The 25,829-nt window shown below is 32.1% G+C and overlaps 2 long non-coding RNA genes and 1 pseudogene across 3 annotated transcripts; 1 reads left to right on the top strand and 2 right to left on the bottom strand.

Moving 5' to 3' along the window:
* Positions 1 to 5,859: 5,859 nt before the first annotated feature.
* LOC128162105 (uncharacterized) lies at positions 5,860 to 8,279 on the bottom strand. Its single transcript, XR_008240617.1, has 2 exons — positions 7,836 to 8,279; positions 5,860 to 6,205 (listed from the first exon to the last, which is right to left on the bottom strand). It is a non-coding gene; the product is annotated as an uncharacterized LOC128162105 (long non-coding RNA).
* A 1,299-nt stretch (positions 8,280 to 9,578) lies between these two features.
* On the bottom strand, positions 9,579 to 12,340 carry LOC128162285 (uncharacterized; annotated as a pseudogene).
* Positions 12,341 to 14,512: 2,172 nt separating this feature from the next.
* Positions 14,513 to 25,475, top strand: LOC128164208 (uncharacterized). 2 transcript variants are annotated; one of them, XR_008240920.1, is made up of 7 exons: positions 14,513 to 14,575; positions 17,000 to 17,195; positions 17,893 to 17,954; positions 19,003 to 19,062; positions 19,727 to 19,764; positions 23,375 to 23,434; positions 25,130 to 25,475. It is a non-coding gene; the product is annotated as an uncharacterized LOC128164208 (long non-coding RNA). The 2 variants fall into 2 exon arrangements; XR_008240919.1 differs by having other exon boundaries at positions 19,727 to 19,789.
* The last annotated feature ends 354 nt before the right edge of the window (positions 25,476 to 25,829 follow it).

Raw genomic sequence — 25,829 nt, 5'->3', positions numbered from 1 at the left:
TCCGCTTTTTACAAGGGCATACACTAAACAGACCATTACATTCCTTTGGATAAAAATTAAGGCAATGTTTAATTTATTAAAAAGTGCTGCTGCTTCGATGAAATCTATAGAATGAATTGATAAATACGTTAAATTTTAAGCGAAGGTCATATAAATTCCAGCCGGAGTTTATTTCTTTGATATTTATTCTAATTAAAGATTAACTCAATAAAAATCAGCTGTACTTTTCAGAATCTAGCAAAAAAGTAGAATTTATTATTCAAATTTTTAATTCAAATACGAGCAACATATCACGTGGCTATCAATTCAGGGACCACACTAAGTGTCATTTTAGATAGCATTTACTATACTGTTTTTATTTAATATGACATTTTATATCATGATAAAATAACTTAAATAATGATATTTTCATAGTAAACCTTAACAGTGCTGCTTAATAATAGAGTGAATGACCCAATATTGAAAGGGTGCAAGACTGTGATGGAAAATAATTTTCCCATATTTGTTAACTTTCAAAATATGTTTCATGTATATATGTTTTCATAGATGAACTTAAACAAGATGGCTAGTATACATGATTTAAGATAACTCCATACTCGTAAAATTCTCTGATGAAAGTTGAAAAACTGAACAGATTTCAACTTAATAGACTTAGATTTCAACAATTATTGGAAAAAATATACATGTCGTCACACTTTTTCAGATGTCAGATAAAAATGAACTAGAGCATATTTTAGCATCAGAAAACCGTACTTTTTTTGTTAAAAGTAAAATCTTTGTAGGCAGAAACTTGTTTATCTTTTTTAATTTTATTGTCAACTGTGTTAAAAAAACTAAAACTACAAACACATTTTAAAATTAGTTGTTGGGATTAGAAAAATTAGAAAAATTATAGCATTTAGACATACAACTGAGAGAAAAGTCAGAAAAAAAGTTATTTCCCCTTAGCATAGATAAAATCTATAAAAAATTGGAAATTTGGGATAAAATTCAGCTGCAAAATATTCTTTATCTTAACAGTATTTCTAATTACATCCATGTGATTATATTCACATAAAATAAATAAAACTATCTTGCACAAAATGTTAAGAATTCAAAGTTTTACAATAAAGTATGACATTACAGAACACTGGATCTACTTTAATTAACACAACCTCTCATTTCCCACCTCCTGGGGCAGACGGAAACTCTCCCTCAGTATCAGCAGTAGTCAGGAAGACGATGTTTTTACCATTAAAAACATTGACACTATATATGACTATTTTGATTAGATTCAAAACCGCTACCCAAGGAGACATGAAATTTGTAAATTTGGTAGAGGGCTTCCTGGTCTACAAAATTATGAACTGAAACCCTGACCCATGGGTCATGAATTTCACAATTTAGGTAGAGGAGTTTGTGGACATCATAACCACGCATTCATTTTCCCCCACATCTGTGGGAGAAAAGAAAAAAAAGTTTTAATACATCTTCACTATATGGCTATATTGACCCCGCCTAAGGGCCTAAACCATTGACCCATGGGCCATTAATTGCACAATTTTGATGGAGGACTTTATTATCATCATAACCATGCATCTTGTTTTTTACAAATATATAGGGGAGTTAAGAATATTTTCTATGATTAAATAGATGTTTACTTTATGGTTAAATTGGTCCCATCCTAGAGCGTGAACCCCTGACCCAGGTCCCATGAATTTTACAATTTTGTTGGTTTCCTTTATGAACGTCATTACCATGCATTCAGTCACATGTGTGGGTGTAAAGAAAAAGATTTTTGAACATTTTTTTTTTAATATTTGGCCCCAGCTGTGGCGGCCCGGTGGTGGTAGAACCATGAATTTCACAATTTAAATTCCTCTTATCATAGAAATGCTTCCCATCAGAAATGGTTATCACTGGCCAAGTAGTTTCAAAGAAGAAGTTCAAAATGTAAAATGTTAACGCACGACGCACGGCGACGGACGAAAACAGATAGCAATATGTCACCTGAGTTTACTCAGGTGACCTAAAAAAACTATTTAGTTTCTCTCTATTATATAACATGATATTCATTTTATAAATGATTTAAGATTAGTAGTTAAACATATGAGATACATATTGATTTGAAATATAAAAATTTAAAACAAGCTTAAACCCGCGTCAAAAGTGAAAACAACAACGCATTTGAGATACTGAACCTCAAATTACTTTACAAAATTGGCACCAATTTACCTTGCATGTTTCAAAGATTATTTCCACACAACTCTTGCATGCACAACAAAACAATTGATAGTTGTCAGATTGATCCTTCTAACATGCATCCAAAATGCATGCAAACCAAATGCGTCTTTTTTAAGATATGGAAAAACGAACCCGAACTTACAAACTGATTGAATCTCTCTTATTATTAAATTCGTATTTAGCTCAGATTTGGAACAGAATAAGCGCTTAATTTTTGCAAATTATTTTTTCCTTTCCGTGTAGGATGATTGATGGTTAATAACCTTGAAATTAGCTTAGTTAATAGTTCTTGAGAAGACGACTTTAAAATCCCCCCCCCCCCCCCCAATTTACAGTTCCGAAGTTTTCTTCGTTTTTAATATAAACTGGCCTTTTATTTCTACAATTCATATTTGCCTTTCTATAAGGATGCTTTGTGCCTTTGGTTGAAATTGGCAAAGTGGTTAAAGAGAAGTTCAAAATGTAAAAGTTTACAGACGGACGAACAGACGGACAGGTAAGCTAAAAACTAATTTCTGTTTATGATATAAAAGTACATTATCTTCTTGTTTTTGATAAAACTGCTTACTTTGCACAAAGTCCAGTAGAACACAGTCCATAGTTTAAAATTGTACACATCGCAACAAGGCAAATCATTTTGAAACAAATACCAAGTTGAATGTATTTGGAAAAAAGCGTTATAGTTATACAAAATTTTAATTTCCGTATGCATGTCAAATGAGGAAGAACAACAAAACGTGGCATAATCTGAGGTCTTGTTCGTATCTAATATATATATATATATATATATATATATATATATATATATATATATATATATATATATATATATATATATATATATATATATATATATATATATATATATATATATATATCTGCTTTCAACAATAGGCGGACATGGCTATAAAACCATACTTAGGCAGACATATATAGCTTTTTTTAAATCTCGATATTATTCATTGTCCATCTCAACAAGCTATTAAAACACAAAAGTATGTTCATTGGTAGACTGTTGTTAAGATATATTGCATCTAAAGAGATATACATTTTAAGAGGTCTGCCTTATTTTCCAAAACCATGCAGTAGACTTTAAGCTGACATTATATAAATACAATGTAAGGTAGACATATATTAATATTCGAAATGCCTATCAGGCAGACAATAAATAGTAATTTCAATATGCATTCAAGTGTCAATTAAAATGCAAAAGCAATCATATTCTACAAATATTAATTTTAGGTGACCTTTTTCCTACCTTAATTGAATAATATTTTTTTAAAGAAATGTTGTATTTGATTTTCTAAACATATTTGTTTATATCATATTCAACTTTCATGTCTTAACACATTTTTAAGTGTATGTTGTGCGGCTGTGCCACCAAATGTTTGAAAAGTTATATTTTATATTGTCATAGATAAAATTTTTATTCATATCTTAATTAACACATTAATATTTGAATTATTAAAACTTAATGAAAACATCACAACACCATTACTATTTTTTCAAAAGAAATAACTCTTTTGTTTCAATTGTATACTAGTACATGTTATAACAAACATCATATGAATAACAAGAAAGGTGCTTCCAAGTTTTAATATTTTTTATTTTAAAACACTGATTCTCAGAAATATAAAAGATGAGAACATTAAAAATGTACTAGCATTACAAATGAAAACAACATGATATCTCATTTTAATTTGTTCTGCATGATATTGTATTTTGATTTAATATGCACTCATGTTGTGAACAGATCAACAAAGTGAAACACCTGAAACAATGATATAAGTACATGTACATGTATCATAATTATACACGTGTTGATAACATGCTCAATAACTAAAATAAATCTTATTTATTATTACCTCCATTATTGTTCAACCCCACCCACCCCCACTTTTTTTGCAAAGTTAGACCTAATCATGAGGCACATAGCATCATAGAGGGTTCAGCCCCCCCCCACCCCCACTTTTTCTCGCAGGAAACACAATTGTTCCTAAAATTACTTTGAAAAGATAGAATTATTCAATCAGCACCCCCCCCCAGATATAATATATCATGATTTTAAAGAAAAAATTTCGGTAGGTAAATTTTTTTTTTGGAACAATAGGTTTTTTCATGATTTTGGGAATAAGGTTTTTTTGTTTTTGCTTGTCAAGATTTCTGAGGATTAGTCTAGGCACCCCCTCCCCCCCCCTCACTTTCAATTTGCTTTCGACGCCACTGCATTAACATTAATTCTAATCTTTGGTACATGAACAAATTGAACCCAGGTACATGCACAACATTCTCATAATTTATAAATGCTTAACACCACATTAGTTTTTCCTTAATCGGTTATTTTCTATTTCAATAAAAAAAAAACCCAGTTGAATCAATGCACTCCACGGGCCTGGATTTTGACTTCTTTGCCTTGGAACAACTATGTAATATTTCAGAAACACAATCAAGGAAGTGTGTCTAATTTTTGTTTCCTATAGTTAAATTAATTCAAAAATCAATATGTAATACAAAGACAATCAGTGAGTGTAAAAAATCATAATGCATCATCTAGATCTCTACATTGTACATGATAATCAAGTAAACTTAATCAATTGCTACCAGTTGTGCAAAAAATAGAATTGGGATTTGAAGGGGAAGAATTTGCTTGTAAAATCTCTGTGAAGAAGCATTTGAACATCAAACATGTAGCCATCTTCCTGTTTGTCAGAATTTAAATTTGGTTTAAAAAGTGACTAAGATACTTTCCAAACAAGAGGTCCATGGGCCACATCGCTCACATGAGCAACAACATCCATGATGAAATCAGCTTTAAGGGGTCATTTACAAAATATCAAAACAATGTATGAGAAAAGATTCTGTATAAAAAGATTTTCAATTTTCTTTAACACATTTTCTAATGCTATACATTGTGCTTTTTTAAAAACTGGATAATTTCATTATCAATTGTCTACATCTTGAGCATTTCATTTCTCATGAAGATCAAGAACATCAAACTTTGAACTAATTTTGTAGCCCACGGTCACAGTCCAACAATTGAGAATCAAAAAGTCAAGATGATTGGTTATAAGCAATACCATATATTTTAAAATTTGAGTTATGGAGAATAATTAAAATTATTTCTTAGATTAATATACCACCCCCACCAATTGTGACCTAATTATACCTTCAAGAACATGATTTGAACATGATGACATTTGCACTATCTGATAATTCTTCCACACAAGTCACAGCATGGCTTTTGAGAAAAAAAAATTATAAAGAAAAAGATTTTTAAAGATTTTTTCTCAATATATTCTTATGTAAAAATTGCCCCCCTCCCAATGGTGCCTCTCCCTAACCTTCGGCATACTGATTTAATCAAACTTCAACACAATTTACAGCTTGTCTGGCCTATTGGTTTTTGAAAAAAAGTTTTTGGAAGATTTGTCTTTATATATCATTTATATTATACAATTGTGGCTCAACCTTACCCCTGGGAACATGATTTGAACAAACTTGAATCTACATGACCTGAGGATGCTTCGACACAAGTTTCAGCTTTTCCAACCAAATGTTTTTTGAGAAGATTTGTTAAAAATATGATTTAAAAATCATTCCCCTTTTAGATATGACTTAGCCCTTCATTCGAACATATTTGAATGCCATTTACACAAGGTTTCTTCATGCCAAGTTTGGTTGAAATTAGCCAAGTGGTTCTAGGGAATAAGTTGAAAATATGAAAGTTGACAGACAGATGCCATACAAAAAAGTGATCTGAAAAGCTCACATGAGCTTTCATCTCCGGTTAGCTAAAAGGGAGTAAACGAAGGCATTTGATTTAAAGTTTTGGTTTAAAAAATCTAAAAAAAAAAGTTTTTTAATCGATTGGAATGCTTCTTTTTTCTTTTGTTCTTTTCATTCATGATCTTTGTTCTGAACTGAAGAACTGTGCAAGAAAAGGATGTAGATCTGCTCAAGTAACCCTCCAGACATGTTTTACCTGAAAAGGAAATAGAAATATAACTTTATGAAATTTCAAACACATTGTGTCATATAAGGATACTAGTATATCTATATGTAATATTTTATTCTACAACATATGCAAAGGTAATTATAAATTACAAAGCTTACCGGGATGAGGCATCACCCACATGAGACTATCTTTATTATTTTATGAAAATCAAAGTTGATGATCTTTTATAAAATTTAATAATTCTTTAATATAACAATATAAATGTCACAATTTTCGCCTTTATCAAATAAAAATTAGCCATTATCTGACAACTGATGTGAAATTGGGCATACAAATAAAATTTTGATAAGACCTGTAGAACAAACCAGGAGGAAAAAGGTTTTTTTTATTTGACTATTTGATGCCTTATAACAATAACCTTCATATGTAGAACATGAAAAAAATCCCTAAGGCAGAAGTTTGAAAAAATGTGCAAAATTGATACATTTCAAGCAAAATCCCATAGGGTCCTATGTTAAAAATTAACAAACTTTGAGATGATCCCCTAAACAAACAATGTGGTAAATGTCTGATTTTTTTGTTTTAAAAAGCTTCTTATTTTAGTAGAAATTCATGCATTTTCAGAGGGACGGGTGGGGATGAGATGTTATGGGACCAACCTTACTTTGAGAACTACATATTAGTAAACTGAGATAATGATCAAAAGTATACTGTTGTAATGAAAAATGTGCATAGGTTTTAGATGTTTTTGAAACAAAATTTAAAAACATAAGATTAAGATAAATTATATATAGAAAATATATTGGCCAGGGATAAAACATCGATGAAATTGCGGATGACGGTTGATGGTTAAGAGAGTGCAATTAAAGCTGAACGTCGCTTGAAAATAGGCAATGTCTGCCATATTTCTCTCTCACCACAGTTATCCCTACAACCCCTATAAAAGCTGCGGAACTCTTCGCAGTTTAAAGTATTTCGATGTAGAGGTCTCACCTGTGCTGACATACAACTTGCCTCACCGTGTTACTCGGTCGCAATGAAATTATTAAGTTTTATGCACTTTTTTCAAGTCAGGAGAATACTAACATCAAATAAACTGGTCAAAATATAATTAACAAACAGAATTTGCACATAAAATAAGAATTAAATGCATAAAATCATAAGACCATGAAAAGAAGTTTCAGGTGTGCAATCTGGTGTAACGAAATCGAAGGATTTATAAACCAGGTATCTGTGTGATGGTGCCTATTTGTGAGCGGTGTCCAGCTTTAAAGATAAAAAGTCAACAAAATAAAAGCCAAACATGTGTATTTAAATATATATATATATATATAAGCATATATTTATATGAATTATCCATCTCTGGCAGACACGTTGGCATACGTTTTTTTTAAATATAGAACTCCTAGAATTTATACCGAACATGAATCTAACAGTCATTTCATCACAGATCTATAGGCCTTTCCTACATGTTCTGACTACATATGAAATACAGAATTAATTATATATCATTATCATAGGAATAAGATAATTAAATTCTATTACCCCTCTTTAGCAGACACCTTAACTTGTGTCCACCAAATACTGTATAAGAACATATGAAATTAATATTCAAATATTTTGATACAAACCAGAGGGACATTCATTCTTAACTTACCTCAACATCTCCATCTAACACCTCTCCAGCATTCTCTTAACGTTGCTTCAAATCCACTTGCTACAAAAAATAAACACCACATGAGAGTTAATAATATTAGCTCGTCCGAAAAATATTGACCACTCAATATTTTTTATTGTTATATTCAGTAGTATATTATCACTATATAACTCTATATAGACGAATAGTCAATAAATGTAATATTAGCTCGCCCGAAAAATATTGACCGGTCAATATTTTTTTGATATTGACCGGCTAGGAATAATATCTAGAGAACATTCCCTCTATTTCAAATAATCGCCTCTGATTTGAGGATTCGTAAACTATGACGTAAATAACTTTTCGAACGCGCAATGTGACGGTTTTCGATCATAACGGATGTAAGGATTTGCGAAGTAGTGTGAAGTAAAATCAGGTAGAACATCTGTATGTTAATTCTTACGGTGGGTGGAATATCACCAGTCATCGTTTGATGCTGAGGATATTTTGGAAATGAACTTTGCACATAATCACTGCATGAAAAAACATCTTAACAAATATTTACTTTGGTAGTAAAGGTCAGTAAAGGTATAATAAAAATCAGGTTAAACTTTACATTGACTTTACTGAATGTAAAGTTACTATTTACATTACATTTACTTCAATACAAAGAAACAGATTACCTTTACTTATCTTTACGTCTCAATCAAAGATAAAGATCAACTTTATCTTATGTTTACAAAGAAAGATAAAGGAATGGTTACCTTTGATGCAACATTATACAAAATTAAAGGTGATATTTAATATTAACTTTTTTCAGTTTCTCGACACCTGGTTGGTTAAATGTTTTATACTAAACTTCACTGCATGTAAGGTTAATTTTCAGTACATAACTTCTACTTAAAAACAACGAAACAAACCGTTATATCATCTTTACCTCTCTTTATGTCTCAATTATAAGTGAACTTTATTTAGCTCAGTACTGTATATAATTTACGTTTAAATGCATCTTTAAAAAAAAAAAAAAAGCAAAATAAATTTCTCATTATAAAAATTTATTGTACAAAATAAAACTCAAGTATATATAACCTGCATAATGTTTTACTGAATATAAAATAATTGTGGTGATAAATAAAAGAAATCATGGAGTTCACATCTGTTGTTTGCTTTAATTAATTAATTAATAAAATGCATATACGAATACACACTATAAAAAAAAAATGTTAAAAGAAATGATACACACAAAAACGTGTGCTCGACTTCACGAAAATGTGAATATGAATGCAGTATGGTTTTTTCATGTGTCCAGCTTCACACAAAAACATGTGCTTGACTTCACGAAAATGTGAATATGAATGCAGTATGTATTTTTCATGTGTCCAGCTTCACACGAAAACATATGTGCTCGACTTCACGAAAATATGAATATGAATGCAGTATTTTTTTTCATGTGTCCAGCTTCACACGAAAACATGTGTGCTCGACTTCACGAAAATGTGAATATGAATGCAGTATGTATTTTTCATGTGTCCAGCTTCACACGAAAACATGTGTGCTCGACTTCACGAAAATGTGAATATGAATGCAGTATGTATTTTTCATGTGTCCAGCTTCACACGAAAACATGTGTGCTCGACTTCACGAAAATGTGAATATGAATGCAGTATGTATTTTTCATGTGTCCAGCTTCACACGAAAACATGTGTGCTCGACTTCACGAAAATGTGTATATGAATGCAGTATGTATTTTTCATGTGTCCAGCTTCACACGAAAACATACATGTGTGCTCGACTGCATTTGCCTGACAAAAAATACATATACAATTATTTGATACTCAATATAATTATGCAACCACATAAACTTAAGACTTTTTTACTTAATTCAATCACAGATCAGCTAAGAAATCGTTCTCTTGGTACAATTACAATAACATTTCTTTCACCACAAACAATGTCAAAAGCATACACTGCTTTACACCTTATTCTCTGAACAGGAATAAATGATGCTGGACCTTCTTGTTCAAAAATATTGTTCCTCCACACAGTCACTGGTTTTCCATAATAAAATTTCATACCTTCCTCCAACTTTCCATACCACTGAACTTTCGCTATTACATGGACAGAAGATTTACCATTAATAATAACATTATGCAAATAAATTTTTAATATTTGACCTGGTCTTGAATCAAGTTCCATATCATCAAAATCTGCAATTTTGCCATCTTCAGCACACCAATTTGCTACAACAATAGATGAACGGCTACTCCGTCCATTCTTAACTCCTAGCACTGAACCAAAAATAGATACATCTTTTACTGATCTGCATGACATACATACAACCATTGAACTATGTGGCACATTTGGATATAATTTTAAGTACATCTGTTGAAGGTATTCAGTCTCTTTTTCACTTAACGTACAGTTTTTTGTGGAAGAAAATGACAAACATTTATCTGTATCAAATGTCCAGTCCCATACATCATAGCGTGTGTGCCTTGATGACATTTTCATATAATCAAAAAATTTTGAAGCACTTTTCATCTGTTGCAAAGAACCCATGTCTTTTCCATCATACAATGATAACATTTTCAAAAAATCTGGACCGAAGTCATCATTTACATTTTCGTTATAAGAAATATCAAAAACATGCATACTTTTTCAAACTTTCGCATCAACTGCATTTCTATACATCTTTTATTGGTTGGAAATGATCCAAGAATACCATTTTCTCTTTCAAAACTAAATAACCAAAATGAGTACACCGGTCCAAAATCAAAAATACACCTTTGTAAGTGTGCATGTAAATGCATGTTCATGGTTAGACCTTTACCATCAAAAGCTTTTTCTATTTTTTCACAAAATGACAATAAGAGTAGGTGTGCCACCTTAACATTGTTTTTAGTCAAACTTCTTGTACACAGTATTTTGCAAGCAAGAACAAATTTCCTCCAATAGTCTAAATGATCCACTGGAAGAATATCTTTTAAAACATAGATTGAAAATAAGACTGTCCAATTTTTCCATTGGTCAGCATTAAAGGAACCAAAACTGCTGGCAAACTTTTGAGGAAGTTTCCCAATATCAGATGGACAATGTACCTTCTCTACTCTAGCTTGCATTTGTTTTAAATCATCAGCTGACAAAACTTTATAATCAATCCACAAGTTCAAGACACGTTTTGCTGTTCCCAAAAATAAGTTGTGCATAGGATCTATAATAGTCATTCTAATGGGGTCAAAGTAATCTAGCTCTAATAATACAGAATATCTAACACCATAAAATTTTTCTAAGTTTTCTCGTTTACCTTTAGTCTTTGACTTAACAGTCTTGCGTACAATATCTCTATGAGACTTTGCATCTCTCATTTCCCATTCTGAAAAATTGAAACCGGCGTAACTCTTCTCGCCTATACCCCCTTCAAACTGTTTCATACACTTGTTACAACCTCTTGTTGCCCCATGACCCAAAAAACCACAAAGTTTTCTACTTGCAGGAATATCACATCCCACACATAATAAGACAAGTTTGAAAATAACAGGTGTTTTTGACTTATAACTTTTCAAACTAAATCCATGCCATGCTTCCCGTAATTCTTCAACAAGAGGTTCTATGAAAGAATTTGTTGGAGGTTCTGATTTCATATCTGGAATTAAACCTACAAGTATCATGTTTTTCTTTTTAAACCTCTCCTCTCTTGGCAAATTCAAAATGGTTAGATAAATTGCACCTATTGAATAATTTGAGTACTTAAATGGTTGGAACCAATCAACATTCATCATTACACCATAATTTCTTTCAGAAGTAAAAAAATTATACTCTAAGCCATTAAATTTCTGCCATATCTCCCCATCATAAACATCATTGAAAACATCATGGGGCACTTCTCTAAAACGCCAAAGTTCACAAGTTTCTTCAAAATCTTTTCTATTAACTAATCTTTGCAAAGACAATTTCAAACTTTTATAACAATATGTTTTTCTAGCAATCAATTTCTTTTTTCCTCCAACATTAATTGACTTCAATAAAAATTCACCACATGGTCTCCTTTAATGACTCATTACATGATTTGGCATCACAACATTTGAACACAATTTTGAAGTTTGTATGCCCTCAACCAAATGACAACAATCTTGAAATTCATACAAACAATGACATTTTGGACACATGACATATTTTTCAAAATCGTCTTTTTCAAATGAAATATATTTGTGTAATTGGTACATTGTAACTGGGAAACTTTGGTAAAAAGATTTAGCTAAATCAGATGAAAATGAAAAAAGGTAAAACAAAGATCTTAATAAAAACAACAAAACTGAAAATGCTGCATCAGAAACATAGTGCACAACTTGCCACACAAGCAAGATTTTCAACACTGCGATGACATAATTTTGATATCCCCCCTGTATATCTACAGATTGCTTTTCACTTTCATTTTCTCTGTGTTCAATGTTATCTAAATAAAACTCATTAAATAACTCAGTATCTAGAACCTCCTCTTCACTGGTACTGTCAGATGAACTTGATGATAAATGTCCGATAAGGAATTCCTCCTCCATGTCTGATTCTTCCATCTGATTTTCAAAATTTTCCATTTCTGGTTCAGATGCTGGCAACAAAATAGGTTCATCACATTTAGACTGAGTCGGTTGAGATATATTTTCGGCCTTCTCTTCACAAGTGTGTCTCCTGAAATATCTGTCACTAAAGTCTTGCTGACAAATGGTGCAATATCTTCTTTTTCTTGATGATGTTTCATGGCTAAAATAAAATCGTGCATTCAGAATCAATATAATTATGAATTTTTGGACAATTGCCAATCCAGACGATCACTAGAATGCTGTCGAGCATTAGCTCGACGCCTCAAAAAATACATATAGTATAGTACATTATAATTCAAGAATTACTGAATACATAATACAACCAGTATCAAATTAAAGTCAGTGCTTCATTCAATTATATCTTCATTTACAGAAATATATTTATCAGACTAACAAATTTATCTCTTGACATGATAACTATGAATTGAATGAAAATATAATAAAACATGTATAAAACTTACCGGGACTCCATAATCAATATGAAATAAGTGGCATTGACAAGTTTTAATCAAATATTATTCTTTATATTTCTTCTCTTTGGCCCTAACCCAGGTAGATACTAGTACAGAATGCTCTTCTCATCTAAAAAAAAAAATATTGTGACACTGTTTATTTAAAATTTTAACAAGAAGAAATCATTTTCATATTGTACACAAAACCAATCCTCATAATGGGAGTGTTTCAGACGTTTGTACAACTTGTACTTGTTTGTAACTTGTACATGGTGAGAGGGCTATATTTTCGATGCATATGCAAGGAAAGCTGATGTCTTGTGATGCTTTTGCAGAGATCATACATTTTTACCATTCCAATTTAAATTAGTTCTTTGATTCACTCCTAATAGAGCGGTACAGAAGGTTTTTGGAGAGGTTTAAAGATCTAATCAGCTTGACATTTACCAAAATTTATACATCACCCTTGATAAAAAAATAAAACTTCTTTTGGGTGAAATAAATTTTCTATTAAAAAATTTACTAATTAAAAAATCTGTGATCAGGTATTAGAAGAAAAGATACAGTTTTTCTGGGTCACTGTGACAGGCATAATAATTGTCCCCTACTCTGAGAGTTGGATGGTCTAGGTCATTTTTAGACTTTATTTATTGGTATCTCCTGAAAAGGGAGAGCTCCATTCTATATATAAAGATGTTAGAAACTGTTTGATTTTAAATCAAACAATTTTAAATTTTTCTTTACTTCAAAATACTTTATAAAAATTGTATAAAAAAAATCACGAAGATAAAATTGGGTGGAAAACACCGGTTTATCTATTTATAAGTATCTATATAAAAATGAGACATTAGAAAAAAGTTTTTGAAAGTTAAATTCTGGTTAGTCAATACCAGAAATGCAAAAAAAAAGAAATATATAAAGTTCACTTTCAAAAAGCATTAAATAAAATAACCTCAGAAATAATGATTCCTTCAATGATGAATTTGTTGGGGTTTTTTCAAACACTTTTTGTTGAAATTCTTAATTTTTTTTTTTATTCACAAGATCTTTCTAGGCTAGCACAAAGTGTCAGTCTGGTAGTGCATGTGTACTAAGAAGATACTGGTTAATTCAAGTTGTTTGTGCACAGGGTATATTTTTTCATTGTAATTTATTTCTAAACTGTAAACACTTTCATAATAATGATGCATCATTATCATTTATGGAAGTACATGATATCTAATAAACTTGAATGATTTAAAACTAATACAATAGTTTTAGAATGGATTGCTGCATTAGGTTCCTATCACATACCAAGACAAATAATAAACAACCTGTAGAGAGCAAGGATCATCCCGGTTGGATATTAATGACTGTTGGAATTTTAAGTGAGATAATAATAGCTGACATGTGTATACTAGATGGTTTATCTATGTACTGCTGCTGACTTCCAGATGCAGTGCCATGTTGTTAATTTACACCTAACAGTGTGAAACACTGAAATCCTAAACATCAAAAAGGGTGCCCTGCAAAGAGGGGTCCATGTTATCCAAGCTCAATGTTTCCCAAAATATTTACAACAGATAATAACAGCTCTTCTACTTCACTTCTAACAAATAAGATCTGTAAAATAGTGTCAAGTAATGTGTGTACATTTTTTGGAATTATTACAATCGGGTTCGTTATCGGGGTTGGGCTATCCTCTTTGGCTTGATTCGGGGTACAGAAGACGGTAAGTAATGATATTGTGCATTACAGGCCATTTTTTTCACAAATTTCTATCAGCGGATACTTAATGGACTTGGCTATATTGCCCGAGATAAATTAAAGAATATTATTTTGTCCACTTTGTATTTTATTTCAACATCAACTGCATAGTTTGAATTTCCTCTGTCCTGTTGTCTGTACTGTACATGTTATATATGTCTCTGATATTACAAACCAGTAGGGTATGTGTATTGCTTATGCTGCAGTACTCTCAGAGTGGGCTTGTATAACTAATTACACACTAGTTTCCCAGTGAAATGTTGACTATCTTCAACCCAAGATATTTACATGAACTGGTATTTAGTCTGACAAGACGAACAGCGTTTTTTGTTTTTAGGTTTACAAACCCGCCACTTGGTTTTCTGAGTTTTTAGGAAAAAATATAAAATTACAAAAGAGATCTTTTCCCCACGACAGCAAATTTTTGATGGGATTTAGATTTTTGGTGATTTCATATCGGGATCAATATTGTAAGGCAACAACTTCCTGTCAAATATGGCATGAGAAAATGTACACATTAAACTGAGGTTTAATTGTGTTTATTATGGCCTGGTTTAGTCTGAATTTTTTTCGCGGGGCTGGGAAATGCCGAGATCAACAACTTTAAAAGATGAAACTATCTTGTCAGACTGATATGTAATTTAAATTAATGCATGTGATGTCGATGCGTTGCAAGTGGAAAGAAACCGGTCACCAAGCATCCAAAACGCAGCTAGAATAAAATGAAATTCTAATATCATTTATTTAAAGAAAGTTAACATATTCTAAAGCAACATTATCTATTGATAATGTCCATGCTTAACACCTCTGACTATTCATTTATTTATAGAATTCCTTATTTCAACCATTTTATATGAAATTTTGTTTCATTGGTATTAACGAAGATTACCCTTAACAAACAAATTGGAAAACCATTTGTACCAAGCTAAAATGTTTATATGATACAACTATAACTAAACATTCTTATAATGAAAAATGTATCAACCCCTATAAAATGACAAATGAACATTCAAAGCTGTATGTCTAATATTCTATTGTACTTTTTCAGTGATATGTTTCACAGATTACATACTTTTCACATACCGGTATGCTACATGTACATCTCATGCTACACTTGATCATCACATCACAATCATGAAGTTGCCATTCATTTAATTTATTAGAATAAAGATGATGTAAAAAATGTTGTCCTCAAACAGAACTTCACAATTTTGTGGTTCGTAAACCTAAAAAAAACAATATGTGCCAAAAGTGATTTTTTTTTGTAAAAATTCCCTCTTCCTACGGATCTTTATCATTTTCTTGTTCGTAACTTAATTGATAGAAGGCATACATGTTAACTCTATCGCTTTTCGCGGAAGTCTACAGCTTTTTACCTCTGAGTCTGTTACCCACTTACTGCTTTCATTAGGAAATCTACCGCTTTTCTTCAAAATACATACGTTGTTTTAATAGCCATGTTATGGAAGGCATTGTGGTCCAGAAACTTTCTCATGTTTGAAATTAGAGCATGAATTGAGTCTGGTTCATACATAGTACGCTTTTTTAAGTCATTTGAATGATTAGTTTTCAAGCATGTGTGTTTTACATTAAAAGATGAAAGAAACCACTTATAGTGATTTCATTAGACATGTCAATATTATCTTTACCAAGGAGAAACATTGAAAAATTGTGTGAGGTATTCCAAATGAGCTCCAAATGGTAAAAAGATTTAAACATTTCCCATTATAAATCTCCGTAAGATTTTTGTTTTTGTTCCTGTGAACTTTATTGAGTGAAAAATGATAATTTGTCAATAAAGATATCTTGGATATATACCCTTTTATCAATTTCAATAATAACTTGGGAGAGAATTAAGTTCTTACTTCTCTTTTTTGTAAAATTTTGATAACTTAACCTATTTTTACTAAACAATGGCAATTGTTAAAGTCTCGGCACACAAAGATTTTTTTCCTCCAAAAAATAAAATTGCTTTATCAGTTTGATGGTAAATGATTACTATTTTTTTTCGGGGGGGGGGGGGGGGCATTTGTTGATATTGCTAAATTTGTCAAGTCTTTTATATTTCAGTTGATATCCTTAATTACTAATAAGAATCTCTATTTACATAAATAGTATATAAAACTATATGCTTTAAAATATACCATACACAAAAAGGCCATGTGCAATGCCATCTCTTTCAGGTTCTTAATCTACCTCTTTTTCATCACAGGAGGTTAGCATGTATGCATGTAGAAGATAGAAAACATTGTTAGCCCCCAACCATCATAGAAAGTCCTCAAACATGCAAACACAGTTGCTGGAAAATATAAAATAAAAGTGCAATTCATTTTCCTCAGAATTTTTTCAGGATTACATTTTTTATCTATTGTTCAACTTTTTGTTTTAGCATTGATGCAGAGGGTGTTACTAACAGCATTAGTCATTTCACCAATGATACAGACAAAGATGCTAATTTGGTCATGAAGCTGAATGTCTTTAATGACAAAGAGGACCTCTGTCTGTATGCTGTGAAGAATATACAGCCAAGGGAATAGATTCAATACAATTATGGAGATAAAGAGAACCTTTGGTGGAGGAGCAAGGTAAAATATATTATCTAACATCATGGAGAAACTGAAATGTTTTACCGGTACTTGTAATTGATTAATAACATGAATACTGAAAAAGAAAAAGAAAAACATTGAAATTTTTTGAAGATGTATTTTAATGTTAATTGTTTTAAATTTTTAATATGTTTGCCGCCCCCATGTCTTTCTTTCTGTCTGTAGATTCAGTTAATTTTAAATATACTGCATGGGTAAATTTTCTAGAAATGTGTAGCTAAGTTAAACAATATCTCAACTTGTTCGAACTAAGTTAAATATTCTGTTTGATTGGCATGGGTGATGGTTGAGGTATTTATTAAGGAGTGAAAATTTTATCTTTTATCATCTGTATACTGTAGATTCCTAATTAACTGCGAGGAATTAATATTCACGTAAAATCGCGAGAAGCACCCTCCGCGGATTTTAAAATCTTGCTATTATTTTCTAAGAGTTGAAAACTATAAGAAATAAGGATGGAAATTCTGTGTTCGCGATTTTATATTCTCGCGATTTGATCCGAAACCACGAGTACTCGCGTAATAAAAGGAATTTACAGTATAACTAGCAGGTTGATTTTTTTCAAATGGACATCAGTTTGGTTTAAAAAAACCCAGAATAATGTCAAATATGAGAATTAGAAAAATCAATGATTATAGTGCAGAGAATATTATCTTTATTTTGAATTACTCAACAGTAATTTCTAAGATGGCACAACGAGAAGAGAATGCTGCAGAGGTGTTAGATTGAGATGTTGAGGTAAGTTAAGAATGAATGTCTCTCGTATTCTGTTACAAATATTTTAATATCAAATATATATAAATAAAGTATCTAGTGGACATTATATTAATAGTGCCTGTTTGGGAGGGTAACAGTTGAAATTGACACCCCGAGAAAACCATTGTCAACCGACGTGAAGCGGAGGTTGACAGTGGTTTTCGGGGGTGTCAATTTCAACTGTTATCCTCCGAAACAGGCACTATTTATTTTGTTATACTGAATGTCTTAATTTTAAAGAAAACATCACTGCTTTAAGATAGGAATAACGTGAATTCTAAGGCGAACCGTACGCGCATGATTTTCGCGCATGTAACAATTCGTAATGTTACCCGTTGCCAAGTGCGTTGCTAACGCTGAAGGTAATAGAACAGATTATGAACTGCGTCTAAACCAAACAGATTTCAGTATTTAACATGAAAGTATAACAAAAGTTAATGTGTCTGCTTAAGAGGGGTAAAAGGAATTAACCATTTTACTCCTAAATAGTAATAATCCGTTATCTCATGTGTAGTAAGAAAATACAACTTCAGAACGGTGAAAATTACCCAGTATACATTATAACTACAGTACCGACAAGACCCAGCCTAACACCAGAGCAAACTCTAACTAAACCCCTGGTTTACTTTCGAGGTTTACTTTTAGTAAATGTTTGTCCAGATGGGGTTTACTTTTGGTCTACTCGGGGTTTACTTTAGGTTTACTAACGTTTGCTTTTATGGTTCTATTTAAACATTGAAATGTGAAGCAGACCAGTCTTTTATATAATTATGTTACTGCCTATAATGCCCATCCTTTGTAAATTCCAAATACACATGTAGCATCTGTCTCGGGGGTCAACCTCTGGCAGGGGAAACTCTAGTTTACTTTGGGTTTACTCTGGGTCCCCTCTAGTAAACCGGAGTAAACCCCGAAAGTAAACCTAGGGTTAAGTCTGTGTTTACTCTCTATTAGATTTGGTTTGATTGGTACTGTACCAAAGCTTGGTAATTCACATAATGATTAACTCTACTGGGGTGTTTTTTTGTAGCAAATGGATTTAGAGCAATGTTAAGAGAATGCTGGAGAGGAGTTAGATGGAGATGTTGAGGTAAGTTAAAGATATTTTAGTATCAACTATATATATATAAACAGTATTTGGTGGACACAAGTGAAGGTGTCTGCATAAGAGGGGTAATAGGATTTAATAATTTTACACCCATAATAAATATATGTAATTAATCCTGTATCTCATAGGTAGTCAGAAAATGCAAGTGTAGAATGGTGAAAATTACCCGGTAAACATTATAATTACACTATTGATCAGACCCAACCTTACACCAGAGTAAACCCAAGGTTTACTTTCGATATTAATTTGGGGTTTACTTCAGGTTTATTTTTGGAAATTTGTGTACAGTTGGGGTTTACTTTGGGTTCACTCAGTATTTACTTTGGGTTAACTCGCGGTTTGCTTTCATAGTTCTCTTTAAACATTGAAATGTGAAGCAGTTGGGTCTTTTATCTAATTATTTTACTGCCTGTAATGCCCACCCCTTGTATATTCCAAATACTCATGTAGCGTCTGCCTTAGGGTTCTTTCGACAGAAGTTACTCTCTAGTTTACTTTGGGTCCACTCTAATTAATCCGGAGTAAACTCCGAAAGTAAATCTGTGTTTAGTCTGGGTTACATTCTGTAAACTTGGGTTTGATTAGTACTGTACCCAAGTTTGGTATCTCCAACCTATTTATTAACTTAATGGGATGTTTTTTGTAGCAAGTGGATCTGGAGCAAGAAGCAGAGAAAGCTGGAGAGTATGTTTTAGATGGAGACGTTAATGTAAGTTAAAAATGAATGTCTCTCTTTAATATTCTGTCTCAAATATTTTAATATGAATATATATTTATATATATTATACAGTATTTGGTGGACACAAGTTAAGGTGTCTGCTTAAGAGGGGTAATAGGATTTCAAAATCAGCTCACCGAGACAAAGTGGGGGTGGGGGGGGGCTTATGCTATACCCACGGTATTGGCGTTGGCGTCTGGATCTTGTTAAGGTTTTTATGCAGGCCCTGTATCTAAGTTATTACTTGTCCTATCTTCACCAAACTTGCAAGGATGATGCATCTGGACCTAATTATGGACATGAAAGACTTGGATGCTGAATCTTGGCCATGAATTTCAGATGCTGGAGGAGGTTAAGGTTTTTGGATCAGGTTCAATTTTTTGGTGCAGGTGCCCTTTGATAGCCATTTCTAAGTTACTACTGGGCCTAACTTCACCAAACTTGCATGGATGCATCTTTGCTATCCAAGGTTTTCTGATCCGCACCACTTCTCACAACCATTGGCATATCGTGCTAACAAAAGTTCGTTTTTTTTTCCAGGATTTTGATTGGGGTTTACTGAAACCGTTCGACCAATCAAAAACTACAAAGCATATCTGATTTAATCAACAATGTTTTCCTTATGTTTATTCACGAGTGTCTCTACTATGAATAGCTCAAAACCCTTATTTTTCTCGTCTTTCTGTTTGAGTCTTCATAATGCATGTATCGATTATTCAATGGTGCAAAAAAAAGTACACTATATTGTTTATCAACAGAGGTGTGCACTCGTAGATTGAGGATTTACCACTCACAGTCTTTTGATCACCTTTCGAATGAATTCAATCCAAATGTAACATTTCACATTATTCCTTTTTATTGAATACACTGGGTAACTTGTCAATATCAATGTCTACAGAGGCTGCCATAACTGCATCAGGTACGTTATAGTACGGCATTTTTGATTTAAATAGTGACGAAAAAATCCTGACTTTTGATAGCACAATATGCCAAGGGTTTGTGAAAAGCGGTGCAGATCAGAAACCCTTGGCTAGGGAAGATGGCATGGATGGTGCGTCTTGTAATACTGATGCATTTGAGCCATATGTTTTGGATGCTGAATGAGGTTAAAGTTATTTGAGCAGGTGCCCTCTGATGATTATATCTTAGTTATTACTTGTCCTAACTTCACCAAACTTACATGGATGGTGTGTTTTATGATATATGCACTTAGCAGGCTCGAATGCTGAATCTGAGTCATAAGTTTTAGATGCTGGATGCGGTTTAGTTTTTAGGAACAGGTCACATTTTTAGCATATAATAGAACTATTTCAAACTTGCATAGTTGATTTAACTATAATACAAATAAATTGCAGAGGTATCTTCTGATGAAGAGCCTGATCTCCATTATCAAGAATGCTAAAAAAAAACTTCTACCTCACACAATCTTTTTCGATAGATGTTATTATTGTGAAATGATATAGCATGATTCCAATGATATAACATGATTCCAATGATAAAGTATTGTAGGATATGAAACACCATTGTTTTATATGATACCAGCATTAAATAGAGAATAATACATATTCTTTTCCATATCACAGCAAGTATCGGCCCGAGACTCCAATATCAGCCCAGGGGCAGAAGGCCCGGAGGATGATATTGGTCGAGGGCTGATACAGGCTGTGATATGGAAAAGGGTATTTATTATTAAATTTATTACAAACATGTATTTAGTAATGAAAGTTTGACGCTTCGTGTTTCATATGATCTGGTGATCCGCACCTGGCAACTCGACATGATCGGCCCCTTTGGATCAAGTTACCGTTATGATATTATATATGTATCATTATATTTTACAGTATTTTATCATATGACATATATTGTATAGTATCATAGGATGCAATATTGTATTTTATATTATTGTGTTGAAAAACATTGTATCTTACAATACCTTATAAAATGAACATATGATTATCAAACTATTATTAACATATGATACATGATATTGTGTCAAATTAGTATACATGAATATCAAAGATCATTTACCATGATTTTCATATAATATGATAAAGGTGGTCTCACAAAGATGATACCTGGTATCGGTGAGCTTTGTTATCTTTGATTTGTTTGGTTTTTACTCTTATACTAATAAGTAATATGTTATTAATATTGTATCTCATATGTAGTCAGAACATGTAGAAAAGGCCAATAGATCTGTGATTAAATGACTGTTAGATTCACATGGTATGAATGCTAGGCATACTATATTACAAAACACATGCCAATGTGTCAGAGATGGATAATTCACATAATTCATATAATATATGCTCAGATATATTATACAAATATTGACTGGGGTGGAGGGCAACATTGATTATATTAGCCTCCGAGGGATTAAATATTGCCCGACGCGAAGCGGAGGGCAATATTGTCGTACCAAGGGGGCTAATATAATCAATGTTGCCCGAAAACACAGTGAACATTTGTTTTGTTATATGAAGAAACAAACCAAAATTAAAGAAAGTAATTGAAAACAGATCACTGTAAGTTTCTCAGCTCAACAAAGAATTCGCGAATTCAATTTTGTGCAAAGTTCATTTCCAAAATATCCTCAGCATCAAACTGTCACTGATGATATTCCACCGCCCGTAAGAAATAACATACAGATGTTCCACCTGATTTCACTTGCAGTAATTTACAAATTCTTATATCCGTTATTATCACAAACCGTCGCATTGCGCTTCCGTTGTTTACTTGCCTTTACTGACTGTCTATTATGACGTCACCTCTTTTTGGAGTCGCGAAGAGTTATTTACATCATCGTTTACGAATCAACAAATCAGAAGCGATTAATTGAAATAGAGAGAATATTCTCTAGATATTATTCCTAGCCGGTCAATATTATACAAATATTGACTGGGGTTGAGGGCAACATTGATTATATTAGCCCCCGAGGGACGAAATATTGCCCGACGCGAAGCGGAGGGCAATATTTTCGTCCCAAGGGGGCTTATATAATTAATGTTGCCCAAAAACACAGTCAACATTTGTTTTGTTTTAGGAAGAAACAAACCCAAATTTAATAAAGTAACTGAAAACAGATCGCCGTAATTTTCTCACCTCAACAAAGAATTCGCGAATTCAATTACGTGCAAAGTTCATTTCCAAAATATCCTCAGCATCAAACGATCACTGGTGATATTCCACCCACCGTAAGAATTAACATACAGATGTTCTACCTGATTTTACTTCACACTACTTCGCAAATCCTTACATCCGTTATGATCGAAAACCGTCACATTGCGCGTTCGAAAAGTTATTTACGTCATAGTTTACGAATCCTCAAATCAGAGGCGATTATTTGAAATAGAGGGAATGTTCTCTAGATATTATTCCTAGCCGGTCAATATCAAAAAAATGTTGACCGGTCAATATTTTTCGGGCGGGCTAATATTACATTTATTGACTATTCGTCTATATAGAGTTATATAGTGATAATATACTACTGAATATAACAATAAAAAATATTGAGTGGTCAATATTTTTCGGACGAGCTAATATTATTAACTCTCATGTGGTGTTTATTTTTTGTAGCAAGTGGATTTGAAGCAACGTTAAGAGAATGCTGGAGAGGTGTTAGATGGAGATGTTGAGGTAAGTTAAGAATGAATGTCCCTCTGGTTTGTATCAAAATATTTGAATATTAATTTCATATGTTCTTATACAGTATTTGGTGGACACAAGTTAAGGTGTCTGCTAAAGAGGGGTAATAGAATTTAATTATCTTATTCCTATGATAATGATATATAATTAATTCTGTATTTCATATGTAGTCAGAACATGTAGGAAAGGCCTAAAGATCTGTGATGAAATGACTGTTAGATTCATGTTCGGTATAAATTCTAGGAGTTCTATATTTAAAAAAAACGTATGCCAACGTGTCTGCCAGAGATGGATAATTCATATAAATATATGCTCATATATATATATATATATATATATATATATATATATATATATATATATATATATATATATATATATATATATATATATATATATTTAAATACACATGTTTGGCTTTTATTTTGTTGACTTTTTATCTTTAAAACTGGACACCGCTCATAAATAGGCACCATCACACAGATACCTGGTTTATAAATCCTTCGATTTCGTTACACCAGATTACACACCTGAAACTTCTTTTCATGGTCTTATGATTTTATGCATTTAATTCTTATTTTATGTGCAAATTCTGTTTGTTAATTATATTTTGACCAGTTTATTTGATGTTAGTATTCTCCTGACTTGAAAAAAGTGCATAAAACTTAATAATTTCATTGCGACCGAGTAACACGGTGAGGCAAGTTGTATGTCAGCACAGGTGAGACCTCTACATCGAAATACTTTAAACTGCGAAGAGTTCCGCAGCTTTTATAGGGGTTGTAGGGATAACTGTGGTGAGAGAGAAATATGGCAGACATTGCCTATTTACAAGCGACGTTCAGCTTTAATTGCACTCTCTTAACCATCAACCGTCATCCGCAATTTCATCGATGTTTTATCCCTGGCCAATATATTTTCTATATATAATTTATCTTAATCTTATGTTTTTAAATTTTGTTTCAAAAACATCTAAAACCTATGCACATTTTTCATTACAACAGTATACTTTTGATCATTATCTCAGTTTACTAATATGTAGTTCTCAAAGTAAGGTTGGTCCCATAACATCTCATCCCCACCCGTCCCTCTGAAAATGCATGAATTTCTACTAAAATAAGAAGCTTTTTAAAACAAAAAAATCAGACATTTACCACATTGTTTGTTTAGGGGATCATCTCAAAGTTTGTTAATTTTTAACATAGGACCCTATGGGATTTTGCTTGAAATGTATCAATTTTGCACATTTTTTCAAACTTCTGCCTTAGGGATTTTTTTCATGTTCTACATATGAAGGTTATTGTTATAAGGCATCAAATAGTCAAATAAAAAAACCTTTTTCCTCCTGGTTTGTTCTAGAGGTCTTATCAAAATTTTATTTGTATGCCCAATTTCACATCAGTTGTCAGATAATGGCTAATTTTTATTTGATAAAGGCGAAAATTGTGACATTTATATTGTTATATTAAAGAATTATTAAATTTTATAAAAGATCATCAACTTTGATTTTCATAAAATAATAAAGATAGTCTCATGTGGGTGATGCCTCATCCCGGTAAGCTTTGTAATTTATAATTACCTTTGCATATATTGTAGAATAAAATATTACATATAGATATACTAGTATCCTTATATGACACAATGTGTTTGAAATTTCATAAAGTTATATTTCTATTTCCTTTTCAGGTAAAACATGTCTGGAGGGTTACTTGAGCAGATCTACATCCTTTTCTTGCACAGTTCTTCAGTTCAGAACAAAGATCATGAATGAAAAGAACAAAAGAAAAAAGAAGCATTCCAATCGATTAAAAAACTTTTTTTTTAAGATTTTTTAAACCAAAACTTTAAATCAAATGCCTTCGTTTACTCCCTTTTAGCTAACCGGAGATGAAAGCTCATGTGAGCTTTTCAGATCACTTTTTTGTATGGCATCTGTCTGTCAACTTTCATATTTTCAACTTATTCCCTAGAACCACTTGGCTAATTTCAACCAAACTTGGCATGAAGAAACCTTGTGTAAATGGCATTCAAATATGTTCGAATGAAGGGCTAAGTCATATCTAAAAGGGGAATGATTTTTAAATCATATTTTTAACAAATCTTCTCAAAAAACATTTGGTTGGAAAAGCTGAAACTTGTGTCGAAGCATCCTCAGGTCATGTAGATTCAAGTTTGTTCAAATCATGTTCCCAGGGGGCAAGGTTGAGCCACAATTGTATAATATAAATGATATATAAAGACAAATCTTCCAAAAACTTTTTTTCAAAAACCAATAGGCCAGACAAGCTGTAAATTGTGTTGAAGTTTGATTAAATCAGTATGCCGAAGGTTAGGGAGAGGCACCATTGGGAGGGGGGCAATTTTTACATAAGAATATATTGAGAAA

The sequence above is a fragment of the Crassostrea angulata genome, chromosome 9, assembly GCF_025612915.1.
Source record: "Crassostrea angulata isolate pt1a10 chromosome 9, ASM2561291v2, whole genome shotgun sequence".
NCBI classification, from domain to species: domain Eukaryota; kingdom Metazoa; phylum Mollusca; class Bivalvia; order Ostreida; family Ostreidae; genus Magallana; species Magallana angulata.
The sequence above is the reverse complement of the archived record's forward strand: the minus strand, read 5'-3'. Positions and strand labels throughout refer to the sequence as shown.